Here is an 18,678-nt window from a genome sequence, read left to right as displayed (position 1 = left end):
GAGGTAAAATTGTGTGTCCATGTGTTTGTTCATATTTAATATTCTACACGACTGTATTGTACAAACAAACATACCGGTATTCATGTGCTTCTTAAAACAGGGTTCAAGAAGTCAAGAAAAGGTAATTTAAGTCAGGACATTTCATATTTATACAAACCATTTTGAATGACAATTAGTTCCATTATAGTCCAAAAATTAACATTTGTTTACTTTACCATGAACTCTATCTCAGACCATCTGAAACTTTACAGCTTAAAATGCCTCAATTAAAAATAGGCCTGAAATTTTATGAAGTTTCAAGTTTTCTTGCTTTTACTTATTTTTTCTTCTGCTTGAACCCTGCAAATTTTATAATGTGTCTTTTGAATTTAAATATGTATAAAAGTTGCGAGTTGAATGGATCCCCTCCTGTGTGAGGGCAACTTATTGTATCATTTCCCTCTTATAAGTAATAAAAATCTCTTTTTTTTCCTTGAAAAAAAAAAACAAAAAAAAACTTATGAATGTACAGGTGTTCTGATGATTACAGACTTCATTTCATTGACAGTCACACCTATGTGAAAATTGATTACCAGAAAGGATGGACTTTAAAAAAAAGAGATTGCTGAACTATATGAAAATTTTGAAATTTAAATTTGTTCTTGCTGTAGATCATAGTACAGGAAGTAATTACCTTGTATAAGTGAATTCAAGGAAAGAGTGGCACAGTTGATGTTTCAGAAATTGGTAACTACATTTTCAGTACTGGAATGTCATTACATAATATCAAAAAAAATACTTCCAACATATTAGTTTTACAAGTTGTTCTTATTATGATCACCATTTATAATGACACTAAATGTAAACCGGTGTTGTGCATTAGGTACATAAGTTTTCAACAAGAGATCCCAGAGGGATCTTGGCACCCACCAATGAATGATCTAAGTCTCACAATGGAAAGAGGGATCTTTTCTCTGCTTTTCAAAGTTAACTTCATATTTTTACATATAAAATTTGAGAAAGATCATTTCAGTATACGTACTTTCTAAGATATATAACAAACTTTAACTATCAAAATCCAAGATGGTGGCCTGGCGGCCATCTTGTTGACTGATTGGTCCCAAAATACAATATGCACAACTAGGGCCCTAGGTGAACCTACATATGAAATTTGAGAAAGATCCCTTCAGTACTTTCTGAGAAATAGCTGTAACAAACTTTAACTCAAAATCCAAGATGGTGGCCTGGCGGCCATCTTGTTGACTGATTGGTCCCAAAATACAATATGCACAACTAAATATAAGGCCCTAGGTAAACCTACATATGAAATTTGAGAAAGATCCTTCAGTCCTTTCTAAGAAATAGAGGTAACAAGAAATGTTATCAGAAGGACGGACCACAGACGAAAAGCCATTTGAATCTGATGATGGTGGGCTAATAAAAATTACAAGACAATGACATGTTAACCTTTTTGAAAATTTATATAAGTAGATGTGGTCAAGTAGCAATAATGAGAGTAAGGAAAAGAAAATTGTTTATAAATATTTACATGTATGCAAAAATGGGAGACCCAATTGATGCAAAATCTGCACATGGAAATGAAAGTCTTGCATACTTTTTGCACTGTCAAATCTGGGTTTTTTTAACATATACATTATGACATCATCCATTCGTCTATCTATCTCCATATGCCTTCATCCTTCTTTATCTCCATCCATCTACATCACAATTTTGTCATGATTTCTTAATCAATTCCAGTGTGACATTATTTACCATCAGATGTTCATTTATTAGAACCACCAGTCTTAAATAATTCTGGAAGTGTACATGTATTCAAGAAATGAAAATAAATGTTCTAATACAGATAAATTCTAAAGCATTGTCAATCACAGGTATTGACTTATACTGCAGGAAGAAATTCTTCATCGAATTCCCGAATGAGATTGTCATCGAACTCTTCTGCTGGAACTGTTAGTCCTCTTGTAAGTCTTTTAATAGTTGTGTTAATCTTTGCCTTCATTAATGGCACTTTTTCTGGAAGAAGGGGTGATGGTTTAATGTTCTTAAATCCTGGACACTTTCTCCCTGGAGTGTGTTTGAATGGACGAAGTTTCCTGAGGGTTTTCTCAATGGTTTCCAAATCTTTAGGAGACACACACTTTGAATGTCTACTAGACTTGGACTTTACACCAACACTTTTGTCAAATTGCTCGCAAAGATCTGCAATCATATCTGCAGCCCCAGTGACACGACGTATCGCTGCCTTACTTTTGTTGGCACACAGAGTTTTGATTAAACTTTTCTGGTTACATACTGAATGTTCTTGTACTAAATCGCTTTCAACATTTCGTCCAACCCCTCCATGTATATTCACAAATGAGCCTTCAAGCACTCTACAACGCTGAAGAGGCGAGAGCAGGTATTCAGTTTTGAGAAGATAATCAATGTTTTCGACCAGGTATTTACTCAATGGTGAATGGGAATAAAAGAAAGGTACCGAGTATCTACAGTTAAGTAACAATCTTGCAAGATCACCTTCTTTTGCTGTATCGTCTAACTCCATCAAGTTTGGGCCCAGTGGCATAAATTCTGGCTGTAGTTTTGAAGCTCATCCTCTGTATCCTGAACCTCCTGTAATATGAATTTTCCGTCTGCAGTGACGCTGGATACTTTGTAGTGTTTAACTGTAGATGCACCTTTACAATCCCCTACATTTCCATACCCATAATGGCAAAGGAATTCCCTTAAGATTTTGTTGACAATGTTCTTCTTTTCTGGAAGTTTTTGCTTTGCAAAGTCACCTAAAAGGCTATGCTGCGGATCACAGTGTCCATCTTCCATATTGAAAAATTCTTATATCTGTTCTGTGAGGAGGCCTTCTCCAACAGCGATGAGAAGATTGTGGTGTGGTTTGAATCTTCCTTTCACTTTTCCATTCACATCAGAGCGGTGTAAAATGGTCTTAAAATGATGAAGTGTTCCTGGGGAGTTTTCTGGTTTGTACAGTGTTTTGAAGCATTTCTGTAAAAATAGAAAAATGAGGATTTCATTATGTGAGGGATTATGATATATATTCTAATTGGTTGTAGAATGGGGGTTGGTGGGTCACGATTACCATTACTGAGAGATACAAGAAAATACATTAGCTACAATGATTGATTTTCTTAATGACGGTGAATTAAACATAATTGTTGATCAGACTTAAACTGACTTTAAACGTTTGCTGAAACATAGATCTACAGATTTGTATTCTCTGAATAAGAAAGCATTTGTTTTACCTCTAAGAAATCTTGTTTGTTGTGCCACATTTCAAACACAATGGGATGAAGGTCATCAAATCTTCGTTCTGGGCTAACTGAGAGTGTTCGAAGATTTTTAGATTCTTGCAAACGAACTCGGGTCAATTGGTCTCCTCCAATAGGAACTTTTACTTGTCTCAGAATGTCTGTATTTCCTGTAAGAAGAAATCAAAATCTTAACTGAAACCTGAAATTGATTTTCATATATTCATTATATTGAATGAAACTATTAAAGGAAAGACTTTTAGAGGTACATATTATGCACTTGTTTTGCCAGTCTACACAATAGAAACCACATTTAATAAGGAAATGTTCAGATAACGATATTGGTTATTGACCTGTATGCCCATATGATGTGAACTTTTATTTCTGTAAAGCATACAGAAATAATTCCAGTCAGAAAAATGATATCATAATTAACAGGATTCATGTTTAATATATTCTTGTACACTGTCATCACCTAATTTACCTACCAAAAGCATCTGTATACAACTTGACTAGGGTGTATTCATAGCTGTCCATAATTCCAAGACAGTCTTCATGCTTTGATTCATTCTTGAACTGTATTGGCAATGGCAGTACTGTGGACTTTTCTGACATCTTTTTAGCATTCTGATGAGGTATGTGGGATGGGATGTGGGGCTTCATGAAAGTTAATGCTGGGAGACGACACATTATCCGACCCACCAAAATTCCATAGGCATCTAACAGCTGATCCTTCTGATCATCCGATAGTAAAAATTTTTCTGCACCAATATTGTTGACATCAGTACATGGAGGCTTGTTGTCCATATCGATTCTAGCAAGACGGCTGAAGATAATGTTGGATGTGAACAGATGCAGATCTTGGTTCCTCCTTTCCGTGTTTATCTGTGATGTCTTCACGTATATATCCAAGTTGTCACCTGCAAATAATATTAAATTAACAAGAGTTCAATTGCCCTAAGCAGTCAACTATGTCTTGAAATATTTCAAGTTGTCAAGCTGACACTTTCTGATACCTCTTCAGGCCATCTATGAAGAGTATTTGGTTTTACCTGACTGGGATCTTGAGAAGGAAGGTTTTTTTTTTTTTATTTTAGTGAAGTTGTCAAACGTTTATTCTTTATGTAGACTACAGACTAACAGAAAACTTTAATTGTCCCCTGGACCATACAATTCACATATAAATAAAAGACTATTTACCTGTGATCTTGATCAACGGATTCTTCTTAAGATGGTCCACAAGTAGTTTGTTTGATGATTCGTTCACACTGTCTTGGAATTTCAATCTCCTCTCATGAGATAGTACCAACCCCATTTGATTGAGTCTTGTTTGACCCTACATAAAACATTTCAAAGAAGGAAAATTGACATTAGTAAAGCAAGGAGCATTTAATGTTATTATTTTATTATCAAATCATTTCACATTCATTTGGAATTTGTTTTTCTTTGTCCTACAGTATAACTTGTCTAAACCGAACCCTGTATAAACTGGAAACTTGTCTATACCGATTAATTTGTTTGGTCCCGGCAAATTTCTTAATAAACTATTTTACCCAAAACCTGCATAATCCGGAACCTGTCTACTCTGAAAACCGGAACTGTCTAGGTAATGTTACTATATCTTTCTTTGTAAAATTAACTTGGGCAAACCGACAGCAATGTTTTCACAACATGGGACTGATCATGAGGTGGCTTAGGGGATTTACCTGTACCGGTATACTAAGGGCTAGATAGTGACAACTTTTCACTTTTCATTCAACGGTTTTGTTACATGTACATTGTATTCGTGAATACTTTTCAGGGTGACCAATTCTAACAATAAAACATACACATAACTTCTGAGAGTTCATTTGAATGTAGCACACACAGAGAAATGGATCGTACATGTACACCTCAGAAAACGTAGGATGGAATTCTGTGTTCTACCATGTACATATGTGAGAATAATTGTTAGTGCTGTAATAAAAAAAATCTTCTGATGATTTCCATGTGAACATATTGTGATAAGGTTCTATCCTTTGTAAACCGGACACCTGTATAAACCGAACAAATAGACTGGTCCCGTTCACATCCGGTTTAGACAAGTTATACTGTATTACAAATATAGTTAGATGTACTACCAATTTGTACTTTCTGTTTGTCTTATTTTTGCATGTTTATCTATTGGATTTTTTCCCCTTTAATTTTAATCATGATTAAAATCATAAAGTAATGCATATTGTTACTTTATAAATAGATTTCAAACCTATTATATATGTATTTGTATCGTTACGAATGTATATAAAAATTAGTTTAGTTTCATTTAAATTGTCATTATTCATGACAAATAAACATAAAATGTATATAATGTATACATATCAAAAGTACCTACATTTTCAATATTCTATTCACATACCATTTGTTATTTCCTCCAGTAACAAAGCAAACAGCAACAACTGAAACCAAACAGCAACACTTAACAAAAAATAACAACAACATAACTTGGATAACAGCATTCAACTATCTAAACTATCTACAGTAACTATCTATTCAACTATCTAGATTTAACTTGAAACGTAGAACAAAACTCTTCGGGTGTTTAAACACTTTCATAGTTTTCTGGACATGGCTAAATGTGGTTATGGAATGATTTTGTTGAAAAAAAAATGGAGATAAAAAGGAAGGATTTATAATGATATTTCATTTTCATGTTATATCCTTAATTACAGTGAAATTCTCTCGGACAAATGCCATTGCAAAAGGTCACTGGTCATTTGGTGAAATAGAAATGCAGCCATGTCCTAGAGTTATAAGAAATGTGTTTTCACCAACAAACACAAGCTTATAAAATGCTCAATTACCCTTTCATTAATACCACCCTTTATAGTAATTGCTGTTGAGAGGCGATGAAAAGCACTTAGATTATTATACTTGTGCTTCAATAGAATTGAGTACGCAGCAGCAAGACATGGAATCACATCTTTATCTACCACACCACTGTCAGGAATTGTCACGCAGAGCATGGCATCAAACAGATGGGGTACCCTTTAATAGAAGTTATGTGTGTTGTAAGGCCAAATAAAAAAAACATTTTTGCTTCCGGTAACACCCTTTGAAAATGAAGGAGTGGTAGGAAGAGATTTTTTTTTCTTTTTTGTTTGAAATTTTTTTTCTCTTCATCCCAGTTTTCTTGTAGTGAAAAACTGAAATAGACTTTATATAACCTTATATAAACAATGGATTTCATTCTAAGGGAATTTGTACCAAAATTCCTGATTTTGTGCAAAACCAAACAAAATTTAGGTTGTTATTTGTTTGCTTGAGGACAAAACTGATAAAAAGTTTTTGAGTAGGCACTGATTTTACAGGGTCGGTCGGGTTACCGGAAACACAAATATTTTTTTGTATGGCCTAAATTGAACAAGATAAGAATGAAACGTTTCCATCAATGAATGGTTCTACTTTCAATACTTTCACTGAAAAACAACTTAATCATCAAGATTTTGTAATTGATTTTTTAGGTCATCTGACCCGAAGGGTCAGGATGACCTATAGTCATCATGTTTCGTCCGTCGTCGTGTTTCGCCGTGCGCCGTGCGCCGTCCGCCGTGCGTTAACTTTTCACATTTTGAACTTCTTCTCAAGTTTGACCAGTGGGATTGAGCTGAAACTTACCTGAAATGATCCTGAGATGGTCCCGACAAAGTGTTGTTATTTTTCGGGTTGATCCGAAATCCAAGATGGCCGCCACAGCTGCCATCTTGAAAACACATTTTGAACTTCTTCTCAAGTTCTACCGGTGCGATTTGACTGAAACTTACCTGAAATGATCCTGAGATGGTCCTGACAAAGTGTTGTTATTTTTCGGGTTGATCCGAAATCCAAGATGGCCGCCACAGCCGCCATCTTGAAAACACATTTTGAACTTCTTCTCAAGTTCTACCGGTGCGATTTGGCTGAAACTTGCATGAAATGATCCTGACATGGTCCCGACAAAGTGTGTTATTTTTCGGGTCGATCCGAATCCAAGATGGCCGCACAGCCGCCATCTTGAAAACACATTTTGAACTTCTTCTCAAGTTCTACCGGTGCAATTTGGCTGAAACTTGCATGAAATGATCCTGACATGGTCCCGACAAAGTGTTGTTATTTTTCGGGTCGATCTGAAATCCAAGATGGCAGCCACAGCCGCCATCTTGAAAACACATTTTGAACTTCTTCTCAAGTTCTAACGGTACGATTTGGCTGAAACTTGCATGAAATGATCTTGACATGGTCCCGACAAAGTGTTGTTATTTTTCGGGTCAATCCGCAATCCAAGATGGCCGTCTCAGCCGCCATCTTGAAAACACATTTTGAACTTCTTCTCAAGTTCTACCGAAGGGATTTGGCTGAAACTTGCATGAAATGATCCTGACATGGTCCCGACAAAGTGTTGTTATTTTTCAGGTCGACCTGAAATCCAAGATGGCCGCCACAGCCGCCATCTTGAAAACACATTTTGAACTTCTTCTCAAGTTCTACCGGTGCGATTTGGCTGAAACTTGCATGAAATGATCCTGACATGGTCCCGACAAAGTGTTGTTATTTTTTGGGTCAATCAGAAATCCAAGATGGCCGCCACAGCCGCCATCTTGAAAACACATTTTGAACTTCTTCTCAAGTTCTACCTGTGGGATTTTGCTGAAACTTGCATGAAATGATCCTGACATGGTCCCGACAAAGTGTTGTTATTTTTCGGGTCGATCTGAAATCCAAGATGGCAGCCACAGTCTCCATCTTGAAAACACATTTTGAACTTCTTCTTTGAAGTTCTACTGGTGTAATTTGGCTGAAACTTGCATGAAATGATCCTGACATGGTCCCGACAAAGTGTTGTTATTTTTCGGGTCAATCCGCAATCCAAGATGGCCGTCTCAGCCGCCATCTTGAAAACACATTTTGAACTTCTCTTCAAGTTCTACCGGTGCGATTTGGCTGAAACTTGCATGAAATGATCCTGACATGGTCCCGACAAAGTATTGTTACATCTCTGGTTGATCCCAAATCGAAGATGACTACCATGACACTATATATCTAATTAATTTCCTATATCTAAAGGCCCTTGGGCCTCTTGTTTGAAATAAAATTTGTTAAAAGAAATTGAAAATGATCCTGACTTGATCCTGACAAAGTGACACCATATATATTTAATTTTACTATTGTCAAGGTAGTCAGATGACCGTTAAGGCCCTTTGGGCCTCTTGTTTTTTTGTATCATTCAATAAATTCTACATTATCTGTCCTTATGTAACTCAGGAGATTTCAGTTGATACATCATACACACATAATTAATATACCTGTTTCTCATCTCTTCTACTATCAAACACAACAACCTGTTCGCATTGTTGTGAAAGTCCACTATGTTCCTGTATTTGTATAACACAGAGGAAAACAGAGTTGTCCTTGATGTAAGCGAAGAGGCCTGGTGTCTCAGTTTTCCGATAGCGGGGTCAACTTCAGAACAACACAGATTTTCAAAACTTTCTTTGACATGGGACAGAATATCACTTGTCGTGTCTTCTTCCAATGATGTTGAACAGGCAGCATAACTAATAAAGTAAATCAGTTATACACATTAATATGTAAAAGTAGGGAGGTCACTAGTTCAAGCCCTGCAAGTACAAGTTATATAAGCATGGTATTTTAATTACATATTCATTTTATATTACCTTATCTTATACATTCACTGTCAAAGGAATTTTTAGGACGTTAATTTTGTATGATATCTGTTGTTAAGGCCATGTAATAATGTGATTTTGTTAATTACCAGGTAATTATTCGTGCAATAAACAGGTAACATACACCTGTGACTACTATCTCCATGAAAATATACAGATTGTAGATACCATGGGAAATACATGCAATGTATGCAGTCTGCACCAAATTTTCCTTCAGAAGTTTATGGGCTTTGCTAATACATTGATTTTGAAAATACTATATTATATTTATTGAACACACCATGTTTAGTGTCACCTATAAATTTCACACTATGTGATCCCTGCCCAGACAGTGATTTTTAATAACCAATTCCTGACTGAAACACATACCCATGTTCATTGGCAGTACTAGTGAGAGAAATAGGATCCTGTATTTTGTCAGGTACATTGTGTTCCAGGCTTTGGAATGTCCTGCAATATAAGGGAAAGAAATTATTGCAACCCTTTTATAGGTTTAATACAACAATAAATAGTTTTTTAAAAGACATTCATGAATAAACTATCCATGTAGTTATTTATGACATACAATCTATATATACCGTATATACCAGTCCACGCAGTAACATAAATATTGAAGGAAGACATTTTTAGTACTCGTGCCCTGACAGAGACTCAAACTCATATCATCTACAATGTACGACATACAATCGGCTTGCCCGAAATACTTTCAGCTAGCCAGTTATACCACTGCAGCACATATCAGCATCCCTAAAAAGGAATGTTTCAATGGTGCAGTGTTGGTATACATATATCTCGAAAATTCGACAATCTTCTTGTCTGTACTGTTGCTATTACTATTTGACCTTATATATACACGTGTACATTGTGTATATATATATTTATGTATATAGCATAATAGGAACCATCCTCGATACTCCAGGGCTTCCGATCACTTACGATCTATACACCCCTGGACTATCTCATAGTAAAACTGGAGGCAACAGAATAGAACAGGTAATTTAGTCATTTGGTGTACATCAAAAGAGCCGTATAACGGTACACTGTGGTTGACTGTGTGACTTTGATGGTAGGCGTCGCTCTCTCTGTAGTCTTCAAGGGAAATCTTGCTAGCCTGTGATTGGTCAAATGTTTTCCGCTGAGCTGCCTTCAATTTCACTACGAGATAGTCCAGGGGTGTAGAGATCGTAAGTGATCGGAAGCCCTGGAGTATCGAGGATGAATAGGAACTAACAAGTATTTGTCCAATTGGATTTATAAACTCGATATGTTTACATACATACATGTATATAAATTACATACCTGTGTTCTTTAGCAGATCCTGAGTCATCTGTCTGTGCGAAATTCAGTTTCTTGAATTTTCTATGATGAGATAAGAAAAAAATCAGCATATGTTATTAAACATTTAAATACAGACTTAAATATATAATGAGCACTCTAAACTGAGTTACCTGTATCTAAAACTTATCACATTATTTCATACGGTTCAGTGTTATCCAATACATAATGATGTAGCTAGAATAGGTCATCAAAGTAATGAATCTGCACCCGATTATCAAGGATACTGTACTATAGATGCTGTATATATAGGCTGTATATAGGCTATAAACTAATTACCTTGAACGGGTTGTTGTCACGCTCACGTCAGAGTTGTTAGGATTTGATTTCGGGGTGATCGGGGTTAATGCCAGACGTTTAGATGATATGTTACCCCTGGCATAACGCTCTGCTCCTTCCTTTACCTCTTTTACGAATTCTAACGTCTTTTCTAAACGTGTGAAGCAGCTTCTACATACGGAGGCCTGTGAAATGCAGTTGTACACTGTCTCATTTGAAATAAGCGAGGATAAATTTCCAAATAAAGAAGCACATTTTCTACCCGAAAGTGAAAAAGTGATAGTCAGAGCCGACCTATGGCAAATGAAACAACCAATAGGAGATTTCAGAAAAGATGGCGTGACGTCACAGAAAGTTTACATCCGGGTCCTCAAAGGTACAAACACAGTATGGCGACTAATAAAAACAATAACAGATACGTACATCCCTGCTACACAATCGATACTTTGACAAAAGTAAACACATTCATACTTTCAAATTCCGATTTTGAAATTGTTTCTTATTGTTTCCGAGGTTACAGACATTTATATTTTTGTATTTACAATTGTTTATTGCAAAATATATTTGTGTAGATTTAGCGTTGAAGCCAGCTTGCCAAGCGGGGTCGGGCCGTCACCGTTTTTTCTTCACAGAAAGAAATCCATGTTGTGAAAAAGTTATGAATAGATAATTGATTTTATTGTGTTACGTTTCTGTTATACATGAAAAAAGCTGTTCACACTACTATCAAACATAATGAAATGTGAACCACTGCCAGACCACTGCCGCTCGTGCATGGTAGATCACCTCAGGCCACAGCCAATAGTTGGGAATTTAATAATATAAATATGTAATTACCAACACATATCTCTATAAGTACCTGTAAAAGATATATATTTCGTTCTTTTCCATGTATATCTTGCTTTAAAGGAATGCTATATAAACCACTGTGTTACACTTAAATATGCAGATCTACGCAATGTACATGTTTACGTAAACGTATGGCTGCCGATATCTCGAAAAATAAAATGGTAAAATCGTTCAGTTTTAATGCTTTAGAGTTTATTTTTTTAATATCAGTCGCTTTTATTCCATGGGCTGCTAAGTGAAGTCTCAAATTGAAGTGATATTACTTTAAAATAATTTGAATACATGTTAGATAGATTACATTTAGATTTATGAATACAGATCGTAATACTGTAAATGCCGACCAGGACACATTGCGCACGGCTACGAAAATCCTAAAATACTAAAAGTTTTGTTTGAAAATACGATAAAAAGTAACTATAAACTGACTAATTTGTATGTTATGAGCTAAAATCCAAAATTTCCGACGAAAAAATTATCTAGAATACGTAATTTTGTGACTCTGAAAAAGGACGAAATTCGAGATCTCGGCAGTACTGTACGTAATGGCTGCCGTGCGCTTGGGTGATCTACGAAAGCAAACTTTAATTTGGTGATAATCACACATCTTACGGTGTTTTACAAAGTAAGACTAAGAAAACAGTAATCGCTTATTAAAATTTCAGTACGATGTTTGCGGAACTTGGAATTTAATTTGTAATTTCAAGCTGATATTTGCAATATTCTGTCAATGTTTATACATAATGGCGACCGTGATTTTCCTCGTGGCGGTCGAAAATGGAGTATAAACATCGTAAAATATATGAATACCATATGTTTATATCTATATATCATTGTTACATATTTTATTTACACCTTTTGAAATTAAGATAAAGCAACAATTCTCGGATTGTCGTACTATTTATTACAATAAAATGTAAACAAACATCGAAGCGGCCGTGTTCCCACCATGTTAATGTGTACAGATATACAGAGTTGTACCTTTGAGCGCCCGGATGTACCTTTGTGTGACGTCATCGCCATCTTTTCTGAAATCTCCTATAATTGTTTCTTTCTTCGGAGTGTGTATGGGGGCCGCCATGTTGGAACATGTAAAAATAACTTGACCTCGAGGTCACTAGATTGGTAGTGCGTGAGCCGTTGACAGAGATAAATGAAGGGTAACCGCAATGCACTCTGGGAGAGATTGTATTCCCGTATGACTTAAGCTGTGGACCGGAGACCGTGGGGTTTTCCAGTGACGTACTTCCTTAAAATGAATTATATACACGCACGTTTACCCTTTGCTGTACATGTACATTACTCGACACTTAAACCACAAACATTTTAAAGGACAGTTTACAGACGATAACACACATAAGTATATAACAATAATAATAATATTTATTTCCTGTTCAGTATATCTAATCTCCCAAAGGATCATTTGTTAGTAATGCCAGAATTATCACTGTTACAGCTATCAATACAAGACATAATTGTTGATCTAAAAACGTTCAGTACAAATAAAATAAAATTATCACGCAATGTTACAATAAATGGATTGTTTACCTCTCATGGTTTTCAGCAAAAGACTCGTAGTCTAATTTAGATAAACAATTTTTGTCTGTCTAGTGTCTATACTCTAACACAGCGAAAATAAAACAATACCGAACAAAGAATTCCCTAGGAGGTACAATACTAATAGTATTAGAAATAAAAACGTTTTATGAAAACGGTCTAAACAGCCTTCCTGAAGATATCAATCATATTGTGTTTGGTATTTGTGAAGGAATGAGACGGTTTTACTTCTACAAGTAAGTTATTCCGAATTTTTCTTCCTTGAACAGATAGTGTTTAGAATACAATACGATGTTTCAGTACTTTGTCAGTGTGTTCGTTGTTTAATGTTGGTCTGGTAAATGTGTTGGTAAACGTATTAAATTGATTACAGAGATTTACTGGAACTACATAGATAATGTAAGCATTATAAGACCTCTTTTGAGTTTTAAATACTCATTGGTAGCCATTTTATTAAACATTTCTAAGATGGTGCATCAAATGGAGTATCCAACAGTAATCTTACAGCTTGTTTACATACTTTTAACGGCTTCTGGATGATAAGATTTAAAGATCATCCGCGCCAGATGGTGCTACTGTACAAACAGTTGGGGACTACACTAGCGTGATATAATTAAAGTCTATCTTGACAGAGTAAATAATGACCGATACGACGAAGTCAACCTAAAACCAATGTTGATCTTTCAAACGACAGATGTTGTATTATTTGACAAACATATAAACTACAAATATAACTTTTCACACCAAGAACTTTTTCATTTTTTTGGAATATAATTTTGGACTCTCTCTAATTTCGTCAACTCTTTTCTAGACAATTGCAATAAATCACAACCATATTGAGCAGATGGAATCACTGTACATGTGTATATGACTTTACATTTAATTACCTTAGCAACAGTATGAGGACTAAACTTGGTCTTAGGATGACTGGTATAAGTGTTTGTGTGCCATTCTTCAGACGTTTACCATCCTCGATACTCCAGGGGTTCCGATCACTTACTATCTCTACACTCATGGACTATCTCATAGTGAAATTGAAGGCAGCTTAGTGGAAAAAATTCCTTTAAAGACTACAGAGAGAGTGACGCCCAATATCAAAGCCACACAGTCAACCACAGTGTACCGTTATACAGCTCTTTTGATGTACATCAAACGACTAAATTACCTGTTCTGTTCTGTTGCCTCCAGTTTTACTATGAGATAGTCCAGGGGTGTAGAGATCGTAAGTGATCGGAACCCCTTGAGTATCGAGGATGAACTGACTATGAAAATGTCCATTTGCAACACAAGTTTTCACAATATTTTTTTAATAAGATCCTTTCAGTAGTTTTAGAAATATCGGTACCAAGCATTGTTGACGGGTGGTGAATTGTAGTGTACATGTTACCACTTTGGCAAATTAATTCATCACTTAGATTACCAAACGTTATCCAAGGGAGGTAACTCGAACAGAAATTATCACATCATCAAAATCTAAGATAGCCGCCTGTCGTTTGGATTTGTGATCAGTTTTGCGCTACTTAGTATGACCTACCACCATGTCTCCTATTTCCACCTTCTTACGATCCCGGGGGTACCGAAAGCCTCCACATCCCCGGGTCCCTCTTATTTCTCCTATCCCCACCTTCTTACGATCCCAAGGGTACCGAAAGCCTCCACATCCCCGGGTCCCTCTTATTTCTCCTATCCCCACCTTCTTACGATCCCAGGGGTATCGAAAGCCTCCACATCCCCGGGTCCCTCTTATTTCTCATATCCCCACCTTCTTACGGCCCCAGGGGCACCGAAAGCCTCCACATCCCCGGGTCCCTCTTATTTCTCATATCCCCACCTTCTTACGGCCCTAGAGGTACCGAAAGCCTCCACATCCCCGGGTCCCTCTTATTTCTCCTATCCCCACCTTCTTACGATCCCAGGGGTACCGAAAGCCTCCACATCCCCGGGTCCCTCTTATTTCTCATATCCCCACCTTCTTACGATCCCAGGGGTATCGAAAGCCTCCACATCCCCGGGTCCCTCTTATTTCTCATATCCCCACCTTCTTACGGCCCCAGGGGCACCGAAAGCCTCCACATCCCCGGGTCCCTCTTATTTCTCATATCCCCACATTCTTACGGCCCTAGAGGTACCGAAAGCCTCCACATCCCCGGGTCCCTCTTATTTCTCATATCCCCACATTCTTACGACCCAGGGGTGCCGAGAGCCTCCACATCCCCCAGGTTCCTCTTATTTTCACAATGCGAAACAACCCTAATTAAAAGACAGAGACGCAAGATATGAATGGATTTCAAAATAATATTAATGTCACTTACCTTTTATGTTAATCGTTGAAATCAAACACTAGCTATATAGGACACCAAGAGTCAGTATCTCCCGGTTGTGGATATCTGAGTTTCGAGGTTTATACACAGGCTGTTCTGGTCAATTTTAAATAGCTTCAACTTTGTTAGACACGGGTTTTCCTTTACACATGTGACGTGTGCTATATTTATAGAAACAGTTGGGTTTTCCAATGACGTAATGACTGTAAATACGAACAGCCAGCCAGCAAATTTTGAGTAAATTACACATCCCCCGTATCCTCGATACTCCACGAGTTAATACCACTGTCATTATATTCACCCCTGGAATATGTTACAACTATTATATAAACTGTTACTAATTCTCATATTCCTCTGTACTATATGACATAATCAAATCTATACAACACATCATTTTTCAAACTGAACATTGTACTGAATACCTCCTCATTACGCATACAACTGTACTGATAAGATATTCAGCAAACTTGGCAGCAAGAACAGGACCAAAATTATTGTATCTTTGTGCATACGTGAAAAGGTCAATATATATATATATTTACTGTAATGTATTCTCATATCCCTGTGTACAATCTGACATAACTACATTTATGTGTACAATATAGCTAATTATTGTGTAAACATGGATAGGTTCAACTAAGTATAAACTGTAACTAATTTTTATACCTCTCTGTTCGTGTAACATCTGTGGGTTATGGTATTTTGTATATCTGTATCGTTTTACTGAACCCTTTAAAAGCTTCCATTTAGTGCGATGGTGACATGAGTTCAATGTATTGCAATCTTACACCTTACGCTGATCTTTCTTTCTCTATTCCATCTTTGTATATCACAGACTTTATTCACGTAGCTTTCTCTGAAAACTTATGACGCTACGCTTGCAAATACATGACGTCATAATCAATATACCTACCTGCAAGGCCAGATAACTCTGTAACATGCAAATACAGAAAATGATTTTTTACGCGTCCAACATGCTTTACGAAGTCTTTACTGACGCTTGACTTTGTGAAAGTTTGATGATGACAGTCTTTGTGAAGATTTCAGACTTGTGTTTATACATGTATCTATCGTTGACTGGTGCTATTGGCGACTTTGTGTGTCAAGTTTTCCGCATTGGACTGGCAACTCCCGAAAATTCGAGCAAAAGATCAAAGTTTCCAATTTGAAAAAAAATGACTATAGTGCAGGTCCAAAAATGTCTGAAAAATCTCCAGTTTTCCTCCCGTTTATGTGGGAATTACAAGTATATACAGATTTACACTGTAAACCGGTGTGTACATATCAATTATCGACCTTTGTTGAGGTCGATATGGTATTATATCATCCGCGTATAATATGTCATTATTTTAAATTCTACAAGGGCGATATAAACACCATATGAACCGAAACAAAGGTCCTATTTTATATAAGTCGTTTCTTTAAACAATGTCAAAAACAATCTCTAACGTGCATATTAATTATAAAAAAAGTGTTGGTCAAAGAACGGCACCCTGAAGAACGTGTTTGGGCAATGAAGTTCACAAAGGACTATTGACTCGGCGTTTCTAAAAATGAATGCTACGTGACCATGTATTAGGAAATGAAAATAGTGAAAAATCAGAGCATATCTAATATACTTCGATAAGTCATGGTAAAATTTCTAGACGTTCGTCGATATTTATACCTATAAACCTAAAATAGATATATAAATATAGCATATCTTATGTCTTAGTGGGATGACACCTAAAGGATTTTACAAATGAAATGAATTGAAGAAGAAATGATTTCTTTTATGGGCTCAAATTTGCAAATTACTCCCATTTTTTTTTATTTTAGTTATTCTGGATTTGTATATTACAGAGTTATCTGCCCTTGCTGGTAGGTAATCATTGTGTGGACGTATTGTGACGTCATGTCCTTGCAGGCGTAAAGTGTGACGTCATGTCCTTGCAGGCGTGTCTTCAACGTCAAATTTCGCTACATGACTATGTTCACTATTTACTAATATAGCAGATATCGTGGAAGCATCCTAGCGGCATCGGCACAAGAGCACCCCAACTGCGATTGAACCGGACGTGGTGTTATGGTGAACCGAATCGGAGATCATTACCGTAGCTAATATCATCTGCGGTCGCCTTCTGTGCGTGGAGATTGTGGATAAGATATTAACAGTGCACTAATAGGGACCGATATAGTGTAATAAATTATTCCTTTCAATTTTATTGCAGGAACCTGATTTTCTAATCACCGCTCATTATTAAATGTGCGTTGCCTGAACTGTATATTGAAATCGGGGCAGGGTGTCTTGAGAAACGTACGCAAGTCGTGACACAATGTATACTCCAAATTTGGACGCTAACTATAATGTCCCATGATGAGGGTCATTTAATCTAGAATAAAATACAGGATTATAATTCGTTATATCTACATGTAGCAAGCTAGTACTCAGTAATAAGTACGCCACCCAGAAGAGAATGAAATTCCTGATTTTTATCTATACTCCTACACATTCTAAAAAAGGAGTGTGGACAACTCTGGTGTGTCTAGGAATAATATGATATGTATGTAATAACTGTAACTATATCTCAGATCCCAGTGTTATGCATTGGACTGCTAAAAATATACTCTTTTTTTCGTTCGCAGTCTTTCTCTAGAGTTTTAACATAATTTAACACATTTCTAGTTTTTCAACTTCCAGACTTCTCAGGTTTATCTTCTTCTTCAAGGCCACTTACATTCGGATAATCAAAAAATAATTTTACGTTATAATTGAATAAATGTTCACTGGCAAACTACACCGTTAGGTCGCACCAGATATGATGCATGTCCTCAAAGGACATTTTCCAGCATGCATCACGCGCGTGGCAATTTTGTATACATACTCATAGATCTCTTTTACAAGTGAAATGATTGTTGTAGACGAAGAAACATGTAACCTTGTAGTGGAACAACGCAAGATTTTGGGGTTCGAGAAAACTATTAGTAAAAAGTGGGTGCTCAAAAGTTGAGTAAATGTTGTGAGTAAATCCGAGTATAGCTATAACGTAGATTTAATTGTGACATGTGTCAAAACTGACGTTACTTAACGCGTTCCGTCTGGAGAGACGTTTGGTGCTGACGTCGTTTTTATTATTTTACAATTGAACCGGCAGGTTTAAAAGAGCGCTTATTTATTTTTATGATGTGTTCGCTCAATCAAAGCTAAAAAAGTTTTATTCAACTTTTTCAGTTGGACACTGTGCGAATGTGTTGATTTTTTATATCAATAATCAATATTTCCTAATTGGCTGATAAAATGGTCCCCTAAATCGCTATAGTTGTCAAAAAGTAATAGAAAAACACTTGTGGACAGAATTACGGAAGTGTTTCAGTTTCTCTGTATTAAGTGGAAAGCGT

At 36.4% G+C, this 18,678-nt stretch overlaps 1 pseudogene; it reads right to left on the bottom strand.

Annotated features, from left to right (window-relative positions):
• Positions 1-477: 477 nt before the first annotated feature.
• Positions 478-15,528, bottom strand: LOC138313189 (uncharacterized; annotated as a pseudogene).
• Positions 15,529-18,678: the final 3,150 nt, after the last annotated feature.

This window comes from Argopecten irradians, unplaced genomic scaffold (assembly GCF_041381155.1).
Source record: "Argopecten irradians isolate NY unplaced genomic scaffold, Ai_NY scaffold_0609, whole genome shotgun sequence".
Classification (NCBI taxonomy): domain Eukaryota; kingdom Metazoa; phylum Mollusca; class Bivalvia; order Pectinida; family Pectinidae; genus Argopecten; species Argopecten irradians.
This window is presented reverse-complemented; position numbering and strand designations above follow the sequence as displayed.